At 42.4% G+C, this 23016-nt stretch overlaps 1 long non-coding RNA gene across 1 annotated transcript in view; it reads left to right on the top strand.

The window, feature by feature from the left end:
• LOC135554120 (uncharacterized) overlaps positions 1–23016 on the top strand; it is a 121995-nt gene that overhangs the window by 89606 nt on the left and 9373 nt on the right. Inside the window, exons 3-5 of the long non-coding RNA XR_010457654.1 lie at positions 1003–1235; positions 4060–4144; positions 21115–21154. This is a non-coding gene — a long non-coding RNA (uncharacterized LOC135554120). The remainder of the gene's footprint in view (positions 1–1002; positions 1236–4059; positions 4145–21114; positions 21155–23016) is intronic.

Here is a 23016-nt window from a genome sequence, read left to right as displayed (position 1 = left end):
GTGTGTCTGTGTGTCTGTGTGTCTGTGTGTCTGTGTGTCTGTGTGTCTGTGTGTCTGTGTGTGTGTGTGTCTGTGTGTCTGTGTGTCTGTGTGTCTGTGTGTCTGTGTGTCTGTGTGTCTGTGTGTCTGTGTGTCTGTGTGTCTGTGTCTCTGTGTGCCTGTGTGTGTGTGTGTGTGTGTGTGTGTGTGTGTCTGTGTGTGTCTGTCTGTGTGTCTGTGTGTCTGTGTGTCTGTGTGTCTGTGTGTGTGTGTGTGTCTGTGTGTCTGTGTGTCTGTGTGTCTGTGTGTGTGTGTGTGTCTGTGTCTGTGTCTGTGTGTGTCTGTGTGTCTGTGTGTCTGTGTCTCTGTGTGTCTGTGTGTCTGTGTGTGTATGTGTGTCTGTGTGTGTGTGTGTGTCTGTGTGTGTATGCCTGTGTGTGTGTGTGTGTGTGTGTATGCTTGTGTGTATGCCTGTGTGTGTGTGTGCGTGTGTGTGCGTGTGTGTGCGTGTGTGTGTGTGTATGTGATAGGGTGCAGTGCCACTCTGCATGCTACTGTATGTATTCTTCAGGTCTCTTAATAGCTAGCTGCTGGAGCAAAATAATTGTCATTTTCCAGCCAGTGGGCCTAAAGTCATACAACATAATGAAATGTATAAAAATGAGTTGGAAATGGCAGACAGGAGGCATGCTAAATCAAATGTAGAGAGATATGAATAATTTAGTGTATAAGAAGGCGAGTGTAGGTGCAAATGGCGGTATGGTGAAACGTCTAAGTATCGTTTATGTTCACACCAGTATGTGTTAATGTGCACTCATCTATCTATGGGTAGGAAACACGATGCACAATGAAAATAGGGGAAGGGACTGTGTGCCTGGCTGTGTTCTAGTGGGCCGGTGCTTCGGTAACAAGTGAATCCAGCCAGACTACTACTAAATGTCCTCAGACAGTGATAGGTCGATTTAAGCTCTGGTGTGACGGAGAGGAGATGAATGTCAGCGATTCCTTTTTTTTAAACCACAGATTCATCACCTGGTATTGAGGGTAATGAGCGAGGCGTGGAGGTGAACACATTAAACCAAGCCGACCTTGCCCAGCCCAGCCAGGAGGGATGATAGAGACGGTACAGGAACAGAGGGGTAGCGGCCAGGACCAAACCAAACTCCCTCTACATCCCTTCCAACTCCTCCATGGTGGCCCCACACCTGTCCAACACTCGGAGGCGATTTGACACAACAACAACAACACTAGAACAGGTAAAGAGAACGACCATACTTCTTCTCAATCACACGCGCACTGGCAGTCCTTGCTAGTTGTGACAGGCTGAAAGGCATGTTTCTGTCCTAAGAAGCTGGGCCCCTAATGGAGACACAGTTTCATTGTCAGTGAAACAATTTGCAAGTATCTGCAGCTGGTGATGTAGTGGAGCCAGCGTGTAGTCAAGGCTGACATATACCATCCACTAGTGACAGGAGCGCCGGTCGGAGCACACACTCACACAGGCAGACACCAAACTTAGAAACAGTTCACACACACACAACACCCAGTGCACACTACTCATATGCACGAATACATTTCAAAACATACAGCCACAAATGTGCACATTAACAACCGAGTGTGTGCGCACACACACACACAGGTCGTGGAGGTGATTATGGAAATATTTCATTAAACATATCAACAGAAAGCCAGGAGTTCCATTACAGTGAGGGCGAAAATTCCACTTGTAAAAGCAGTATATATCAGGTCATAGCTCTCCCATCTGCTGCACATTTCTGCAGAGTGACAAAGCAGACCCTACACTGGCCTGACCAAATGCACTGCATGAATCACTGCTACCACTCGGATTAACAAGCAGAGACATAAAACCACAAGGATGTATTACAGGTTTAAGGATTAAGTCGGCAAAGATACAGACATCCACAGTGCAACGATCCATAGTGGTAGTTGATTATGAGATCCTTCTCTTAGGAGTCAGAGGTTGGTGGTGTATAGTTGTCACTCCTGCACTTCCTCCCTGGGTGTTCCCTCTATGTGGTCCAGAGCAGAGAAGTTAGATTAGAGGAAAATAAGTGGGCACATAAAGAGAGGGAAGTCTGTCCAAGAAGTATTAGTTCTCTTTTTAATTTTTAGCAAGATGAGGAACCCGGAATTTAAATGAAAGAATCGGTTTTCATCCAGCTAAGTAATCCATAATCCAGCCAACGTGTCTGAACCACAATGTGGTTGGTCTGATTAACTTTAATGCCTTCCCTCTCAATTTATTGAAATGTTGGAAAGAACACATTTGGCTTGGAACCAAAGACTGCTTCTCTTTAAAATGAGAGGGGCACACAAAGTGACTCAGGCTGTGAAATTGAGAGGGGTTAGGAGAGAAGGAAGTTGAGAGAGGAGAGGGGAAAAGAGAAGGCATAGGAAGAGAGGCATGTATAAGGTGTTGGAGAAAAGATAAACTAAATAATATTCAAAATGGTATTGGTCTACTCGGACTCATTTAAGGACATTTTTTTTTTTAAGAAAAGGAAGAGGTCATATTTTCAGCAACACTTCAAATGCATTTCTGTAATGATCTCAAATGATCCCAAAACCTTATAATTGCAAATCCAATCAAACAATATCTAGTGGGCTTAATTGTCTTTGTTGGAGAATGACCTTCTTTGTCAAAAGGGTGAGTCAGGGAGAATGTGGGTCGCGATAGTCATACAAATGAAGGGGACAATTTGGTCTAGTTATAGCTATTATCCCTACAAGTGTGTGAGGGGAGCTGCTGTAGCTTTAACACTCTGGAGCTTTGATATGACTCATTGTAAATGATGCTCCAGAAGGTCAATTGCAGAGTTCAAAATGGCAGTTGATGGAGGGAGGAGGACAAATGTGTCATGTTTTCCCCCTCAGATGCGCTGCGCCGTTTATTATAAAAATGAATCCCGACAGGCCTGTTCTTTTTGACTGGCGCAGTCAACATAACACTCTGGCCCATTTTTCTCGAGAAGCATGATTTCTTGCCCATTGTTTTTACTCCTTTTACCTGTAACCATTTGAAAGGTAATCATGCATGATTACAGGGATTAGGACATGAGTGGATGAGCAGCAATGCTCCACTGACCTTTTGCTACTCATTATTGGACGTTCAAAAAAAGTGTCTCGCTCAATCTTAAGGGAATGTGCAGCTCAGTGACCGTGATCTGTTGTTGTCTGTCTGTACCATTTCACAGTGGCAGGCACAGACTGAGGGGATTGACAGTGTATCGCACTTCACTGAGGGAGAGGATAAGAGTGTGGGCTAAGTGTTTAGCTGTGGTAATTGCGTCACCGGGGGTGGGGGTGGGGGGGGGGCAGTCGTACGTTTGGCCTCTGGGCCCTGCAGGTGTGTCAGCCCCCTCTCCTCCTTTCCTCTCCTCTCCTCTTCTTCTCCTCCTCCTCTCCTCATCATGTCGACACATTACAGTCATTAGGAGAGTCTCTGCCTCGCTTACAGCACGGCAGCAAGACACACACACACACACACACACACACACACACACACACACACACACACACACACACACACACACACACACACACACACACACACACACACGCACACACACACGCAGGATATGTGCCAATCTAGCATTAATTTAATCACTACATTAAAATAGGGCACTATTTTTATATACTGTGATGTGTGTTATATACAGACCCTGGGAAACGCAATAAATCCAGATACCCAGTTAAGTGCCAGCTTTGTAGAACAGCACTTTATATTTGTCTTTTATATATGAATATTGACTGACTGACTGACTGACTGCCTGCCAGTATGCACTCCCATCTAAGAAAATGGTCTCTCCCACAATTAATGTGGTGCACCTGTGATGCTCGATAAAGACTGCCGCACTGTGCACAGGTGTGGAACATTAATTCTGGGGGTGTTCCTTGAAAAGCCCCCCCCACTCAGCAACCATGCCACCCCACTTCCACCCCACCCTTGGAAAAAGGCAAATATAAAAAGAAACCAACCCACCACTTCATTCAGTGATCTGTGTGCAAAAGTATGTAAATGACTGTGCTGCATGCTAATCAATCCTGTCCTTCACACAGATTGAAGGGGAAGGCAAAAAGCTGGCTTGAGGAGTGTGCTGGAGACAGACAGACTGGAAAAGTGGAACTTCTCTGGTGCTGAGAGGTACGACCCCTTTCATCACACTGAAACATTTGCCGAGAGTAGCTGTGTGGTCAGACGGTGGACAGGACATCTGAGTCTAAAGCGACACAGACAAAGAGACTTGGGCTGGAAGTCTTTGATACAATGAGCAGAAAGAGACAGAGATATGGTGCGTTCTGAAAGTATTCAAACCCCTTGACTTTTTCCACATTTTGTTACATACTTATTATAAAATGGATTAAATTAGATTTTTTTACCCTCATCAATCTACACACAAAACCCCATAATGACAAAGCAAAAACACATTTTTTGAAATTTTTGCAATTTTCTACAAAATGAAAAAAAAGAAATACCCTATTTAAATAAGTATTCAGAACCTTTTCTATGAGACTCGTAAATGAGTTCAGGTGCATCCTGTTTCCATTGATCATAGTTGAGATGTTTCTACAACTTGACTGGAGTCCACCTCTGGCAAATTCAATTGATTGGACATGATTTGGATTTGATTTGACAGAGCAAAAACCAAGCCATGAGGTCGAAGGAATTGTCCGTAGAGCACAGAGACAGGGTTGTGTCGAGGCATAGATCTGGGGAAGGATACCAAAGAATGGCTGCAGCATTGAAGGTCCCCAAGAACACAGTGTCCTCCATCATTCTTAAATGTAAGGAGTTTGGGACCACCAAGACTAGAGCTGGCTGCCCGGCCAAACTGAGCAAACAGGGGAGAAGGGCCTTGGTCATGGAGGTGACCAAGAACCCGGTGGTCACTCTGAAAGAGCTCCAGAGTTCCTCTGTTGAGATGGGAGAACCTTCCAGAAGGAAAACCATCTCTGCAGCACTCCACCAATCTGGCATCTGAATGTCCTTGAGTGGACCAGCTAGAGCTCGGAGTTGAACCCGTTCGAAGATCTCTGGAGATACCTGAAAATAACTATGCAGCGACGCTCCTCATCCAACCTGACAGAGCTTAAGAGGATCTACAGAGAAGAATGGGAGAAACTCCCCAAATACAGATGTGCCAAACTTGTAGCGTCATACCCAAGAAGACTCGAGACTGTAATCGTTGCTAAAGGTGCTTCAACAATGTACTGAATAAAGGGTCTGAATATGATATTTAATAATAATTATGTAAATATGATATTTTCTTTCTTTATATATATATACAAAGAATGACCACTTTTTTCTCCCCAATTTCATGGTATGTAATTGGTAGTTAAAGTCTTGTCTCATTGCTGCAACCCCCGTACGGACTCGGGAGAGGCGAAGGTCGAAAGCTGTCTGTCCTCCGAAACACGACCCAACAAAGCCACATTGCTTCTTGACACAATGCCTGCTTAACCCTGAAGCTAGCCACACCAATGTGTTGGAGGAAACACCGTACGTACACCTGTTGACCGTGTCAGCGTGCACACGCCTGGGCCACCACAAGAGTCGCTAGAGCGCGATGGGACAAGGACATCCCTGCCGGCCAAACCCTCCCCTAACCTGGACAATGCTGGGCCAATTATGCACCGCACCATGGGTCTTCCAGTCACGGCCGGCTGCGACAGAACCTGGACTCAAACCCAGAATCTCTAGTGGCACAGCTAGCCCTGCAATGCAGTGCCTTAGACCACTGTGCCACTCGGGAGGCATATTTTCTTTTCTTTTTTATGCAGTATATCTATGTAGATAGATGAGAGAAAAAAACTGTTTAATCAGTTTTAGAATAAGGTTGAAATGTAACAAAATGTGGAAAAAGTAAAGGGGTCTGAATACTATCCGAATGCACCGTACAGTATGGCAGAGATTAGGGGATAAAAATGTATTGATTAATTAAGGGTGTAATATAGAGTAAGCTGAAGAGGGATAGGACTGATAAATGTACATTATGCTGATATTGCCGATAAGAATCTTCCTTGACTGACAAACAGGTACAGTATGTACAGTTGGAGTCAGAAGTTTACATACACCGGTTGGAGTCATTAAAACTCGTTTTTCAACCACCATACATTTCTTGTTAACAAACTATAGGTTTGACAAGTCGGTTAGGTCATCTACTTTGTGCAGAACACAAGTAATTTTCCCAACAATTGTTTACAGACAGATTATTTCACTTATAATTCACTGTATCACAATTCCAGTGAGTCAGAAGTTTACATACACTAAGTTGACTGTGCCTTTAAACATCTTGGAAAATTCCAGAAAATGATGTCATGTCTTTCGAAGCTTCTGAAAGGCTAATTGAAATCAATTGAGTCAGTTGGAGGTGTACCTGTGGATGTATTGGAACGCCTACCTTCAAACTCAGTGCCTCTTTGCTTGACATCATGGGAAAATCTAAAGAAATCATCCAAGACCTAAAAAACCTCCCCAAGTCTCCACAAGCCAGACCTCCACAAGTCTGGTTCATCCTTGGGAGCAATTTCCAAATGCCTGAAGGTACCACATTCATCTGTACAAACAGTAGTGCTCAAGTATAAACACCATGGGACCACGCAGCCGTCATACCACTCAGAAAGGAGATGCGTTCTGTCTCCTAGAGATGAACGTACTTTGGTGTTTAAAAGTGCAAATCAATCCCAGAACAACATCAAAGGACCTTGTGAAGATGCTGGAGGAAACCGATACAAAAGTATCTATATCCACAATAAAACAAGTCCTACATGGACATAACCTGAAAGGCCGCTCAGCAAGGAAGAAGCCACTGCTCTAAAACCGCCACAAAAAAGCCAGACTACGGTTTGCAACTGCACAAGGGGACAAAGATCGTGCTTTTTGGAGAAATGTCCTCTGGTCTGATGAAACAAAAATAGAACTGTTTGGCCATAATGACCATCGTTATGTTTGGTGGAAAAAGGGGGAGGCTTGCAAGCCGAAGAACACCATCTCAACCATGAAGCACGGGGTGGCAGCATCATGTTGTGGGGTGCTTTGCATCAGGAGGGACTGGTGCACTTCACAAAATAGATGGCATCGCGAGGTGGGAAAATGATGTGGATATATTGAAGCAACATCTCAAGACATCAGTCAGGAAATTAAAGGTTGGTTGCAAATGGGTCTTCCAAATGGATAATGACCCCAAGCATACTTCCAAAGTTGTGGCAAAATGGCTTAAGGACAACAAAGTCACGGTATTGGAGTGGCCATCACAAATCCCTGAACTCAAATCCTATAGCAAATTCTGGGCAAAACTGAAAAAGCCTGTGCGAGCAAGGAGGCCTTCATACCTGTCTCAGTTACACCAGCTCTGTCAGGAGGAATGGGCCAAAATTCACCCAGCCTGTGGAAGGCAACCCAAAACTTTTGACGCAAGTGAAACAATTTAAAGGCAATGCTACCAAATACTAATTGAGTGTATGTACACTTCTGACCCACTGGGAATGTGATGAAAGAAATAAAAGCGGAAATAAATCATTCTCTCTTCTATTATTCTGACATTTCACATTCTTAAAATATAGTGGTGGGAATTTTGACTAGGATTAAATGTCAGGAATTGTGAAAATACGAGTTTAAATATATTTTGCTAAGGTGTTTTTAAACGTCCTCCTTCAACAGTAGGTCAGCAGGTGTCCAACACTGTACTAGAAACCACTGCTATGTGCGGAATACTCAGAAAACCACAGAGGATGGGGTTACATACCAGTTTCAATCAAGTGCATATTTCACATGAATGATCCCAACATAAGCACAACAACAGTGTTCAGGTGATAGACTCTACATCTGAGTCGATCACCTGATAGACATCTATCCACAATACCAACCTAAATGCCCACTACTGTATTGACAGAAAGGTGCAAGATGCTGTAGATAACCATGTGTGTGTGCCCAAGCCAAGATACAACACGCCTGCAAATCAAATCAAATGTTATTGGTCACATACACATGGTTAGCATACATTATTTAGAGTGCAGCGAAGTGCTTGTGCTTCTTGTTCCTGACAGTGCAGCAGTATCTAACAAGTAATCTAACAATTCCCCAACAACTACCTAATACACAATAAGAACGTATACTTACAAATATATGGATGAGCGATGACCGAGCGGCATAGGCAAGATACAATAGATGATATAAAATACAGTATATACATACGAGATGAGTAATGCATCGACTCAGTACTGGTACCCAGTATATATAGCCAAGTTATCATTACTCATTGTGTATCTATTCCTTGTGTTTTTATTTTGACATTTTTCTCTCTGCATTGTTGGGAAGGGCCCTTTCACTGTTAGTCAAGACCTCGTATTTACGAAGCGTGTAACAAACAAAATGTGATTCTGATTTGATCTGTGTTTCAAAGATCCACTGATTTTAAATTAGTTTGTGCGTTTTTTTTTTTTGTATTGCGCGATGACCTGGATAGTGTTCACTGTTGTGTTTTCTTCAGTTGCTTGTGTCAATATGACATTTTTCATCATGGGCTGAATGACAAACACCCCCCCCCCGACGGGTGCCATTGCAGTAATGGCTGCAGTAAGTGTAGAGACTGAGTACAAGGATAAAAGCCTAAGCAAATCCCTGATAAGAAATATGACATGGACATCAGCATGCAAAATAAGATGAAACCTGCGAGCAGAGGCAGCCAGATTAATGATAAATTATGAGGACTAGCCTTGTTTATAGCAGTAATTTCTCCTTTCTGCACCTGCTCATATTCCTCTGGCCTGCAGCTCCACTCTCTTTTTTTCCCCTCATCTCTTTTTTTGGGTTCTTGCTTTTAAATGGGCTATATTCTACGGTAACTGTGCTAAAACCAGTGGGACTCCCCATGAAACAGCCCATGTATGATAAAGCTGATTTGAGGGTGTGTATAATTGGTATCTTCTAAACATATCTTGCTGTCAGTGAGAGCAGAGGGGCGAGGGGAGAGAGGGAGGGAGTGGGAACAGGCCTTTTGGATGCAACACTTGTAATAATACACCACCGAGCATCAATAAAATGCTTAATTTTAATACTAATTACATATATCTCCACACAACAAGGAAATAATCACTTTGGCCTGGAGTACTGTATTAGATGCAAAGTGAGGCTAAAGGCTACAGTAGTCAATATCAAGTGCTAAAGTCCAAACCGCCACACCTCATTACATCAAGTGAGAATGTTAATTCTAGTGGGTTTATTAGTTAGAATCAGGGAAAAAAGAAGTGGTTTGCATTTTTATTGTTCATTACTAGGGGTTGGCTGTACCTGAAGTTTGAACAGCTCTTACCCATTCCAGAGAGGCAGCGAGAGGGGGGGGGGATCTCTGAGTGGCTATTGTCTATTTCATAATTATATTTTTATTATGACTAAGCTTCAGGCCTCCTGCTCTGTACAAAGCAATTTCCAGTAAAAAGAGAGCTACAAGGGGAAAGTGTTTACATACAAAATTATAAGAATATACTAACAGCGTTTGGTGTTAATAAGCTATAATCACTCACCTAATTTAATCTGGTTGCCATGGAAAACAAATGCCACTTGAGGCCGAAGAGGCGGTGGGAGGAAGAGAAAAGGTGGGCCCTGTTCAAAAAGAGACAGAATAAAAGAGGACAGACACACCCACCCACCCCCTCTTATGACACGAAGACACCTGCCTCTCTGTTCCCTGTGTGTACCCTACATGGTAGCGAGAGTGCGTGCGTGGGTTTACAGTCTACATGCGTGCTGCTGGGTCAGAGACAGCTGTCTGTGCAGTCAGCATTGCTGTGCTCCTCACAAGGCAGAAAATTGAGCGGGAATTGGCCTAATTGTACGGAATGATTGATGCCAGTGGAAACCACATTAAAAACACAAGATGCACTTCCTGTTTGGCACACACGCCATTCTCGGAATGATGCTAATCCCCAGAAGGCCACTGGGCTGTGCTTTTAACTAGTTCATGTGGGGTTGTACAGTAACAATACTGAGAACCAGAAGGAAGTGCTTCACTCATATCAATACAATGTGTCCAACCCTCCCTCCCTGTCTCTCGTTCGGTGCAGTGTGTGGTCTGCTGATCGGCAGGGCTTTGAGTATGAGGCTGGATGGGAGTCCATCTCTGTTGATCCTCAGTTGAGTGCAGTGAGTGTGCAGAGGTGTGTGTGTGGTTATGGTAATGATAACACTCACACACAGAGGGTGTAGGCCTAATACATGGAAATAAATGCACAGCACACATCATAGGTGCGGATATGATTCATTGGATGAATTGAGGATGTGTTTGGTTTATCTATAGAGCCTTACAGTAACCATCTCCTGAACTGGGCTGTTTCCAGAGGCAAGACACAAGGCTGTTTTTATGTCAGGCATTAAATTAAAGCTCCTCTATCAAAATAATTGAGCATTATGATGCATGTTCACTCATATCGAATTACTCTTTGAGGGCGATTCAAACAACAGCTTCCTAACACCCCCCCCCCCTAGTAACTGCATGCATCTATTTTTTTGTACACTATTTGTTAATATTCAGTGGGAGATCAAATCAATCAAATCAAATGTCACATGTCACATAATAAGGTGGGCCCTGTTCAAAAAGAGACAGAATAAAAGAGGACAGACCCACCCACCCCCTCTTATGACATGAAGACACCTGCCTCTCTGTTCCCTGTGTGTACCCTACATGGTAGCGAGAGTGCGTGCGTGGGTATACAGTCTACATGTGTGCTGCTGGGTCAGAGACACAAGGCAGGAAGGCAGAAAATTGAGCAGGAAGACCTTATTATGGAATGCTTACTTACAAGCCCTTAACTAACAATGGGGTTTAAAGAAAAATAAGTGTTAAGTAAAAAATAACAAATCAATAATTAAAGAGCAGCAGTAAAATAACATTAGCGAGGCTATATACAGGGGGTACGGGTACAGAGTCAATGTACGGGGACACAGGTTAGACAAGGTAATATGTATATGTAGGTAGAGTTATTCAAGTGAGTGTGCAAAGATAATAACAGAGAGTAGCAGCAGCGTAAAAGGGGGGCATAATGCAAATATCCTGGGTAGCCATTTGATATGTTGTTTAGAAGCTGTTAAGAAGCCTTTTGGACCTAGACTTGATGCTCCGGTACAGCTTGCCGTGCGGTAGCAGAGAAGACAGTCCATGACTAGGGTTGGATTCTTTGACAATTTTTAGGGCCTTCTTCTGACACCGCCTGGTATAGAGGTCCTGAATGGTGTCTGGAAGCTTGGCCCCAGTGATGTACTGGGCCATTCACACTACCCTCTGCAGTGCCTTGTGGTCGGAGGGCGAGTAGTTGCCATACTAGGCAGTGATGCAACCAGTCAGGATGCTCTCGATTGTGCAGCTGTATAACTTTTTGAGGATCTGAGGACCCATGCCAAATCTTTTGTGGGGGAATAGGCTTTGTCATGTTGTCTTCACGACTGTCTTGGTGTGTTTGGACCATGATAATTTGTTGGTGATGTGGACACTCTCAACCTGCTCCACTACAGCACCGTCGATGAGAATGGGGACATGCTCAATCCTCCTTTTCCTGTAGTCCAGAATCATCTCTTTTGTCTTGATCACGTTGAGGGAGAGGTTGTTATCCTGGCACCACACGGCCAGGTCTCTGACCTCCTCCCTATAGGCGGTCTCATCATTGTCGGTTGTCAGGCTTACAACTGTTGTGTCGTCGGCAAACTTATTGATGGTGTTGGAGTCGTGCCAGACTGTGCAGTCGTGAGTGAATAGGGAATACAGGAGGGGACTGAGCACGTAACCCTGAGGGACCCCGTGTTGAGGATCAGTGTGGCTGATGTGTTGTTACCTACGCTTACCACCTGGGGGCTGCCCGTCAGGTGGTAAGGATCCAGTTGCAGAGGGGGGTGTTTAATCCCAAGGTCCTTAGCTTAGTGATGAGCTTTGAGGGCACTATAGTGTTGAACACTGAGCTGTAGTAAGTGAATAGCATTCTTGCATAGTTCCTTTTGTCCAGGTGGGAAAAGGCAGTGTGGGATGCAATAGAGATTGCATCATCTGTGGATCTGTTGGGGTCGGTATGCAAATTGCAGTTTATGGGATAATAATGTTGAGGTGAGCTATGACCAGCCTTTCAAAGCACTTCATGGCAACAGACTTGAGTGCAATGGGATGGTAGTCATATAGGCAGGTTACCTTAGTGTTCTTGGGTATAGGAACTATGGTGGTCTGCTTGAAACATGTTGGTATTACAGACTCAGTCAGGGACAGGTTGAAAATGTCAGTGAAGACAATTGCCAGTTGGTCAGCTCATGCACTTAGTACATGTCCTGGTAATCCATCTGGCCCTGTGGCCTTGTGAATGTTTACCTGTTTAAAGGTCTTACTCACATTGGCTACGGAGAGTGTGATCATGAGCATGAGCTGATGCTCTCATGCATGCTTCAGTGTTGCTTGCCTCAAAGTGAGCATAGAAGTAATTTAGCTTGTCTGGCTGTGCATCACTTTCTAGTCTGTAATAGTTTGCAAGCCCTGCCACATCCGGTGAGCTTCAGAGCCGGTGTAGTACGATTCAATCTTAGTCCTGTACTGATGCTTTGCCTGTTTGACGGTTCATCGGAGGGCATAGCGGGATTTCTTATAAGCTTCCGGGTTAGAGTCCCGCTCCTTGAAAGAGGCAGCTCTACCCTTTAGTTCAATGCAGATGTTGCCTGTAATCCATGGCTTCTGGTTGGGGTATGTACGTACAGTCACTATGGGGACGACGTCATTGATGCACTTGTTGATGAAGCCAGTGACTGATGTGGTGTACTCCTCAATGCCATTGGAAGAATCCCGGGACATATTCCAGTCTGTGCTAGCAAAACAGTCCTGTAGCTTAGCATCTGCGTCATCTGACCACTTCTTTAGAGACCAAGTCACTGGTGCTTGCTGTTTAGTTTTTGATTGTAAGCAGGATTCAGGAATTTAGAATTATGGTCATATTTTCCAAATGGAGGGCCTAGGAGAGCTCTGTACACGTCTGTGATTTTTTCCCCTCTGTTTGCACATTTAACAAGCTGGTAGAAATGAGGTAAAACGGATTTAAGTTTCCCTACATTAAAGTCCCTGACCACTAGGAGCGCCGCCTTTGGATGAGAATTTTCCTGTTTGCTAATGGCCGTATACAGCTCATTGAGTGTGGTCTTAGGGCCAGCATCTGTTTGTGGTGCTAAATAGGGAGCAAGGAAGAATATAGATGAAAATATTATCTTGGTAAATAGTGTGGTCTATAGCTTATCATGAGATACCCTACCTCAGGCGAGCAAAACCTTGAGACTTCCTTACTTTTAGATTTCGTGCACCAGCTGTTGTACACAGACCACCAACACTTGTCTTACCGAAGGCGGCTGCTCTATCTTGCTGAAACCCCGCCAGCTGTATGTTATTCACTTCGTCATTCAGCCACGACTCTGTGAAACATAAGATATTACAGTTTTTAGTGTCCCGTTGGTAGGACATTCAAATTAAATTAAATACAATTGTACTTTTCACATGCGCCGAATACAACAGGTGTAGTAGACCTTACAGTGAAATACTTACTTACAAGCCCGTAACCAACAATGCAGTTTTAAGAAAATACCTAATAATAGTTTAGTGATCATAGTTCGTCTATTTTGTTGTCCCATGATTGTACGTTGGCTTATAAAATTGACGGTAGAGGCAGATTACCCACTCGCCGTCGGATCCTTACAAGGCACCCCGACCTACATCCCCGGTATCTCCGTCTCTTTCTCATGTGAATCACTGGGATTCGGGCCATGTCGGGTGTCTGAAGTAAATCCTTTGCGTCCGAAACTTTAAATAATTTTTCTTTGTTCAGTACGAGGTGAGTAATCACTGTCTTGATATCTAGAAGCTCTTTTCATTCATAAGAGACCGTGGCAGAAATATTATGTACAAAATAAGTTACAAATAATGAGAAAAAACACATACAATAGCCACATTTGGTTAGGAGACTATAAAATGGCAGCCATCTCCTCTGGCACCATTATAGAAGACACCATAATGCTGAGAAATGGTAATTTATTCAGGACTGGGCAGGACTGAGTCCCAAGAGCCACCTCTTTAAGGTCATATGATTTTTGTCAAATGTATATTGGTCTGGTCTTAGCATCCTAATGGAATGACATGACCACATTTTTTGTCTGATACTGTACAGTGGCTTGTGAAAGTATTCACCCCCCTTGGCATTTTTCATATTGTGTTGCCTTACAACCTGGAATTAAAATAGTTTTTTGGGGGTTTGTATCATTTGATTTACACAACATGCCTACCACTTTGAAGATGCAAAATATGTTTTATTGTGAAACAAACAAGAAGTAAGACAAAAAAACATAAAACTTGAGTGTGCTTAACTATTCACCACCCCAAAGTCAATAGTTTGTAGAGCCACCTTTTGCAGCAATTACAACTGCAAATCTCTTGGGGTATGTCTCTATAAGCTTGGCACATCTAGCCACTGGAATTGTTGCCCATTCTTCAAGGCAAAACTGCTCCAGCTACTTCAAGTTGGTTGGGTTCCGCTGGTGTACAGCAATCTTTAAGTCATACCATTAGATTCTCTATTGGATTGAGGTCTGGGCTTTAACTAGGGCAATCCAAGACATTTCAATTTTTCGCCTTAAACCACTTGAATGTTGCTTTAGCAGTATGCTTAAGGTCATTGTCCTGCTGGAAGGTGAACCTCCGTCCCAATCTCAAATCTCTGGAAGACTGAAACAGGTTTCCCTCAATAATTTCCCTGTATTTAGGGCCATCCGTCATTCCTTCAATTCTGACCAGTTTCCCAGTCCCTGCCGATGAAAAACATCCCCACAGCATGATGCTGCCACTACCATGCTTCACTGTGGGGATGGTGTTCTCTGGGTGATGAGAAGTGTTGGGTTTGCGCCAGACATAGCGTTTTCCTTGATGGCCAAAAAGCCACATTTTTGTCTCATCTGACCAGAGTACCTTCTTCCAAATGTTTGTGGAGTCTCCCACATGCCTTTTGGCAAACAACAAAACAAATATTTAAGCAATGGCTCTTTCTGACCACTCTTCCATAAAGCTCAGCTCTGTGGAGTGTACTGCTCAAAGTGGTTCTATGGACAGATACTCCAATCTCCGCAGTGGAGCTTTGCAGCTCCTTCACGGTTATCTTTGGTCTCTTTGTTGCCTCTCTGATTAATGCCCTCCTTGCCGGGTCCTTGAGATTTGGTGGGCGGCCCTCTCTTGACAGGTTTGCTGTGGTGCCATATTCTTTCCATTTTTTATAATGGATTTAATGGTGCTCCATGGGATGTTAAACGTTTCTGATATTTTTTTATAACCCAACCCTGATCTGTACTTCTCCACAACTTTGTCCCTGACCTGTTTGTAGAGCTCTTTGGTCTTCATGGTGCCACTTGCTTAGTTGTGTTGCAGACTCTGGGGCCTTTCAGAACAGGTGTGTATATATACTGAGATCTTGTGACAGATCATGTGACACTTAGATTGCTCACAGGTGGACTTTATTTAACTAATTGTGTAACTTCTGAAGGTAATTGGTTGCACCAGACCTTATTTAGGGGCTTCATAGTAAAAGGGGTGAATACATATGCATGCACCAAATGTTCATTTTTTTAATCTTTTTGAATTTTGTGAAACAAGTAATTTTTTTATTTCACTTTGTGTATGTTTTGTGTTTTTTTTCTCCATTACATGAAATCCAAATAAAAATCTATTTAAATTACAGGTTGTAATGCAACAAAATAGAAAAAAATCCAAGGTGGATGAATACTTTTGCAAGGCACTGTATGTTTTATAAAATATAAAATATATTTAAACATGTTTAACACTTTTTTGGTTACTACCTGGTTCCATATGTGTTTGGATGTTTTCACTATTATTCTACAATGTAGAAAATAGTAAAAATAAAGAAAAACCCTTGAATGAGTAGGTGTGTCCAAACTTTTGACTGGTACTGTATATATACTGTATATCAACTTCGGTTTCAGCTCGTCCATCAAACCATTTTGTTCTCCTACTGAACAATGTAAACACTCTAATACTTTCTCTTCAGCGTTATACTAATCTAATGAAAGGTTCAGATTTACAGTGGGGCAAAAAAGTATTTAGTCAGCCACCAATTGTGCATGTTCTCCCACTTAAAAATATGAGAGAGGCCTATAATTTTCATCTTCAGATCTCAACCCATAGAAAATCTTTGGAGGGAGTTGAAAGTCCGTGTTGCCCAGCAACAGCCCCAAAACATCACTGCTCTAGAGGAGATCTGCATGGAGGGATGGGCCAAAATACCAGCAACAGTGTGTGAAAACCTTGTGAAGACTTACAGAAAATGTTTGACCTCTGTCATTGCCAACAAAGGGTATATAACAAAGTATTGAGAAACTTTTGTTATTGACCAAATACTTATTTTCCACCATAATTTGCAAATAAATTCATAAAAAATCCTACAATGTGAATTTCTGGATGTTTTTTACTCATTTTGTCTGTCATAGTTGAAGTGTACCTATGATGAAAATTGCAGGCCTCTCTCATCTTTTTAAGTGGGAGAACTTGCACAATTGGTGGCTGACTAAATACTTCTTTGCCCCACTGTACCTCAGTTCACTGTATTTGGAGAAATGTTTTTTTGGGGGGAAGAAATTAAAGGAAAATAAACTGGTCCACCATCCTCCTCCACTCAGATGCATATCAAAATATACCCTAATATCTGCATGTAGCCCGCTGGATGCAATAAACTCTGGACATTTTCATTATTATTATTTTCAGGAGTCATCGGGGTCTTATATAAGGAAATGTAAGTGACAGGTGTTTAAATGGATTTTAAATCATGTGGGATAGCAGAGGCCCTTTCAGAAATATTTGTGTCAAACTGGTTTTCACCTTTTGCCAATCAATATGCACACGTATTCATAAACTGACGAATGCCCATCAAAAGACTGCGCTGCCTTTTAATATACACTACCGTTCAAAAGTTTGGGATCCCTTAGAAATGGCATTGTTTTTGAAAGAAAATTACATTTTTTTTGCCCATTAAAACAACGTCAAATTGTTCAGAAATACAGTGTAGACTTCGTTAATGTTGTAAATGACTATTGTAGCTGGAAATGCCAGATTCTTTATGGAATATCGACATTGGTGTACAGAAGCCCATTAACAGCATCCGTGACTCCTGTGCTCTTGTGTTAGCTAACCCAATTTTATAATTTTAAAAGGCTAATTGATCATTAGAAAACCCTTTTGCAATTACGTTAGCACAGCTGAAAACTGTTGTACTGATTAAAGAAGCAATAAAACTGGCCTTCTTTAGACTAGTTGAGTATCTGGAGCATCAGCATTTGTGAGTTCGTTTACAGGCTCAAAATGGCCAGAAACAAAGAGCTTTCTTCTAAAACTCGTCAGCCTATTCTTGTTCCGAGAAATGAAGGCTATTCCATGTGAGAAATTGCCAAGAAACTGAAGATCTCGTACAACGCTGTGTACTGCTCTCTTCATAGAACAGCGCAAACTGTCTCTAACTCGAATAGAAAGAGGAGTGGGAGGCCCTGGTGCACAACTGAGCAAGAGGACAAATGCATTAGAATGTCTAGTTTGAGAAACAGATGCCTCACAAGTTCTCAACTGGCAGCTTCATTAAATAGTACCCACAAAACACCAGTCTCAATGTCAACAGTGTGGAGGCGACTCCGGGATGCTGGCCTTCTCGGTAGAGTTCTTCTGTCCGGAGTCTATGTTCTTTTGCCCATCTTAATATTTTATTTTTATTGGCCAGTCTGAGATATTGCTTTTTCTTTGCAACTCTGACTAGAAGGCCATCAGTTTTCAGCTGTGCTGACAGAATTGCGAAAGGGTTTTCTAATGATCAATTAGCCTTTTAAAATGATGAACTTGGATTAGCTAACACAACATGCCATTGGAACACAGGAGTCACGGATGCTGATAATGGGCTTCTGTACACCAATGTAGATATTCCATAAAAAATCTGGCATTTCCAGCTACAATAGTCATCTACAACATTAACAATGTCTACATTCTATTTCTGAACAATTTGATGTTATTTTAATGGACAAAAAATGTGCTTTTATTACATAAACAAGGACATTTCTAAGCGACCCCAAAATTTGAGCTGTAGTGTACATGCTTGCATTTTAACTGGCTACTTTGGCACCAATGCTGCAGACAACAATATGACTCCATGTAATATTCACTAGAAAAATGATGATACTCGCTCTTTGGTTAGCATGCTCAGACTCAACTCACACACGCACGCACGCCGACATACACACACACACACACACACACACACACACACACACACACACACACACACACACACACACAGGGGGAGAGAGAGATACACACGCATAGGCACACAGTTTGTTGTTAAGTGGTGGCCTAAGTCAGCGTAATCACAGTCACTTTGTTACACGGTTGGTAAATGATTTAAAACTAGATTTCATGCATGCTTTCATACTAATTCACTCTCTTTTTTCCATGTTGGTTGGAGAAACTCTGAAAATAATCAAGATTTACTCCATTCTCCAATTAAGCTTCTAAACAGGACTAAGAAAAGGGGCTCTATTCATTTTCTTTTGATTAAAATGATCGCAACACGCATGGAGCTTTGGGGTTTACATATTAAATAATGCATCATTTCATAATTATATAGAATATATAGATGTTTTTAAATAGGATACTGGGCAGAATGGTGACTTTAATTAGATTGGTGTGTAAGATATCTCCAGGGTATGATAAAACAATGTTAAATATCTCACCATGGATGTAAAATATGTTCAAGCAGATAATGAAACACAAATAAGGCCTCATTTTGTCATGGCTCCTATTTGTTGAAACATCCCCCTATGCATTTCTGAAATGTGATAATTATATTGAAAAAACATGTGTGATCAGGGGAGAACATATTTAGGTGCTGAATTCCCTGTGTGTGTGTGTGTGTGTGTGTGTGTGTCCCAACCTATTTAGGAGTGTACATTATCATATTATTACTATAACAGTACATTACTGAGGAGTCACACAGGAACAAACATATCACGTTTCGTAGGAACAGTCTCACATTTGTTCAAGGCATTCTGTTTATCGACATACAGAAACACACCTGTATGCCTGCATGCAGGCATTCCCACATGCACGCAATACACCACAATGAATGAGCAGATGTGGGTTTTTTGGCCAGAAAGGTCACGGGGACCATAATATCAAGGCAAAGATGAGCTAAGAGTGAAGATTACTCACTGATGTTAAAGAGCACTTGTCTGAAAAGAATGCATTTACTACAACCAGAGCAATAATAGAGGAATTAAATATGCTCTCAACACATGACTTTGCCAAGCAAACAATGCCTGCAGTCTTGTTGAAAATTACAGCCGCTAATTTGAAATGAAACACAAACAGTGGTGTGTTTGTTTCAAACCTCCATTATGATTCTCTGCATAGATCCCTCCTTTGCTATATATAAAGTATGTAAATGCTAGCTGCGGAAGTCAAATACATCAATGAAAGTTGACAGCTGAATTATAACCGGAGCTGAATGCATCAGTCTTTTGTTTTAACTCAAAGAATGGAGCATTTTTAAAACTCACAATGGCTTTAATCAAATTCTCAAGGTTGTTCAGTTTGGCATTGTATTAGTTTAATAGTTTCTGGTTCGTCCGTTGACGTTAATGACACATTCCTATGTAAATATAATGTGCCTCTGAGAAGCCATCAAAACATTTTAAGGTCCAATGAATACGCTTGCATTTTTCCTTTTTCTTCACACGGAAATCTTTTTTTATTTAGCAATCTGCGCCACTCTTACAGAAATAATAAAAATGGTGGATTGATTAATGGTGAGTTTAAGGTAGTGATGCAAAGCATTCATACAAATAACTTGGGTGTAAGAGGGGCAGGATGAGAGGAGAGAGAAAGGTTGCCCTCCACCTCCTCTCCAAGCTCCTCATCGACTTGGAATGACTCCCCATCCCATCCCACCCCCACCTTCCCTCCTCTATATACCATGTATGGTTTAGGGGCCTTTGGCAAAGATTCATCACCCACTATTGAGAGATAATAAACTGCACATTTTCTCAGTTTTCAAAGACTGATGAAACCATTTAGAGTAATATACCAGAATACATTAAAGTCTCTATCATTTTTGGTGCGCTTCCTAATATGTCGCTATCTAAAAAGAAAAATGTATGTGTGGAGATCTCAGTTCATATCTTGAGCATTGATGATAGGCCTTCTTTTGTAAATATGAATTGCTTATTTAACTCTTTTTGGGGATTTTTGGGGATAACGGTTATTGTCAGTTCTGCTCATGTGATCATATGCTGATGCCCCTTACCCGTCTTACAGCCCCTTCCCCCCCTCCTGCCCCTAGTATACTACTGTCTTTACTCTGTATGCCCCCAAGTGAAAAAGAGAGGCACTATTGACTCCAAGGCCGGAATACCTGCCCCCTCTTTTTGTTTGCCATCACTGAATGTCATCTAACCTGGATTTATAGGGGAAGACCAGTTACGATAGACAAGACCAGATAGATACTGACCCTGCTAGAATGCTGACATTCTCCAAACGAGTTATCAAAGTCTGAGCTGAATCATAGTGACGACTAGAACACTCAAAGCCCATGACCTCTGATCTTTGTGTAGCATGGGGTGTCCATACCGGGCATGGAGGGATTACAGACAAATGTTGCACCTACTTGTATGTCCCAAATCTATGGAATACCCTTTGTCTCTTAGTTACAGTAATAACAAGGCAACAGGGTAGAATACTTTTTTTTCTGGCTCGCTTAGAGTGAGTGAGACAATCAGATTGAAAGAGACAAATATCTAAGGAAATAAAACGAGGCAGTTATTTATGCATCTTTCATCAAATGTTTCTCAAGACAAGTATTCGAGTCATTCAGCCTTTAAACATCACCTATGCAAATATCAATTATGATTTACGATGGAGAATGTGTCTTTCATTCTATCTCCTTTCTTTGTGTTGTTTTTGTTGCTTTGTGTGTGGCCTGAAAATTTAAAAAACTTCCAAATCAATCAATGTTGACCCGATGTCTATTGTTCTGTCTATCTTTTAATGTGTCATTATTATTTATCTACAGAATGCGCTCCAGCTCAAGCTGAATCTACAGTAAAGGAGAGGTACGTGTCAAACAAATACTGCACAAAGAAATGTTTTATTCATGTGGATCTTATAATTGGTTTATTTGTGTTTTACCTTAAATTAGAATCTCAGTGGAAAAGGGGAGTGGCATAAGGGTAATGGCCTTAAATTAGAACGTCAGAGTATCTCTTTTCATTTATCATACTGTATTTATCCAAGAAGGCTGACAGAGGTGAAAACAATTGTTTTAGCCTCTTATTCCTCACAAAGTCGGCACAAGATGGCGCCGACAGAGATGGTCGCCTCGCTTCAGGTCCTTAGGACACTGTGCAGTAATTCGTTTTTTTTTTAATGTATTATTTCTCACATTGTTAGCCCAGGAAATCTCAAGTGTTATTACATACAGCCGGGAAGAACTATCGGATATAAAATCGATGAGAACTTACCAACATTACGACCAGGAATACGTCTTTCCCGAAGCGGATCTTTTGTTCGGACCTCCACCCTAGACATGGGATCTTATCCCAGAGGCCCACCCAAAACAACGTGGTCGCCGCAGGAGAGGTTGAGTTGAGCACACCATCTACCGCTACCGAGCATATTACATATTACTGCTGCATTTATTGTAGCCGGGGATTTTAACAAAGCTAACCTGAGAATGAGACTTCCTCAATTCTATCAGCATATCGAATGCGCGACACGGGCTGCTAGCATTCTGGATCATTGCTACTTCCGTGATGCATACAAAGCCCTCCCCCGCCCTGCCATCTGCAAATCTGACCATGACTCCATTTTGTTGCTCCCAGCCTATAGACAGAAACTAAAACAGGAAAAGCCCGTGCTCAGGTCCGTCCAACGCTGATCTGACCAATCGGATTCCAGGCTTCAGGATTGCTTCGATCACGTGGACTGGGACATGTTACGGATAGCCTCAGACAACAACATTGATGTATATACTGTCTCGGTGAGCGAGTTTATTAGCAAGTGCATCTGATATGTCGTACCCACTATGCCTATTAAAACATTTCTTAACCAGAAACCATGGATTGATGGCAGCATTCGCGCAAAACTGAAAGCACGAACCACCCCTTTTAATCATGGCAAGGCGACTGGAAACATGACCGAATACAAACAGTGCAACTATTCCCACCGCAAGGCAATCGAACAAGCAAAGCGTCAGTATATAGACAAAGTAGAGTCACATTTCAATGGCTCAAACGCGAGACGTACGTGGCAGAGTCTACAGTCAATCACGGATTGCAAAAAGAAAACCAGCCCCTTCGCAGACATCAACGTCTTGCTCCCAGACGTTAAACATCTTCTTTGATTGCTTTGAGGACAATACAGTGCCACTGACACGGCACACTACCAAAGCCTGTGGGCTCTCCTTCAACGTGAGTAAAACATTTAACCGTGTTAACCCTCGCAGGGCTGCCGGCCCAGGTCGCTTTCCTAGCCGCGTCGTCAGAGTATGCGCAGACCAGCTAGCTGGTGTGTTTACGGACATATTCAATCAGTCCCTATCCCAGTCTGTTGTTCCCACATGCTTCAAGATAGCCACCATTGTGCCTGTTCCCCAGAAAGCTAAGGTAACTGAACAAAATAACTATCACCCAGGTTGCACTCACTTCTGTCATCATGAAGTGCTTTGAGAGACGAGGCAAGGAGAATATCACCTCCACTCTACCTGATACCCTAGAGCCACTCCAATAGGTCCAGTGACGATGCCCTATCCCAACTGGACAAGAGGAGTACCTTACTATTCTTACTATGTAAGAAAGCTGTTCATTGACTACAACTCAGCATTTAATACCATCGTACCCTCCAAACTCGTCATTAAGCTCCCGTCCTGTACAACTGGGGCCTGGACTTTCTGACTGGCCTCCCCCAGTTGGTGAAG

Source organism: Oncorhynchus masou, chromosome 2 (assembly GCF_036934945.1).
Source record: "Oncorhynchus masou masou isolate Uvic2021 chromosome 2, UVic_Omas_1.1, whole genome shotgun sequence".
In the NCBI taxonomy this organism is placed as follows: Eukaryota; Metazoa; Chordata; class Actinopteri; order Salmoniformes; family Salmonidae; genus Oncorhynchus; species Oncorhynchus masou.
Note: the sequence above shows the minus strand (reverse complement) of the source record. Positions and strands in the feature narration are given on the sequence as shown.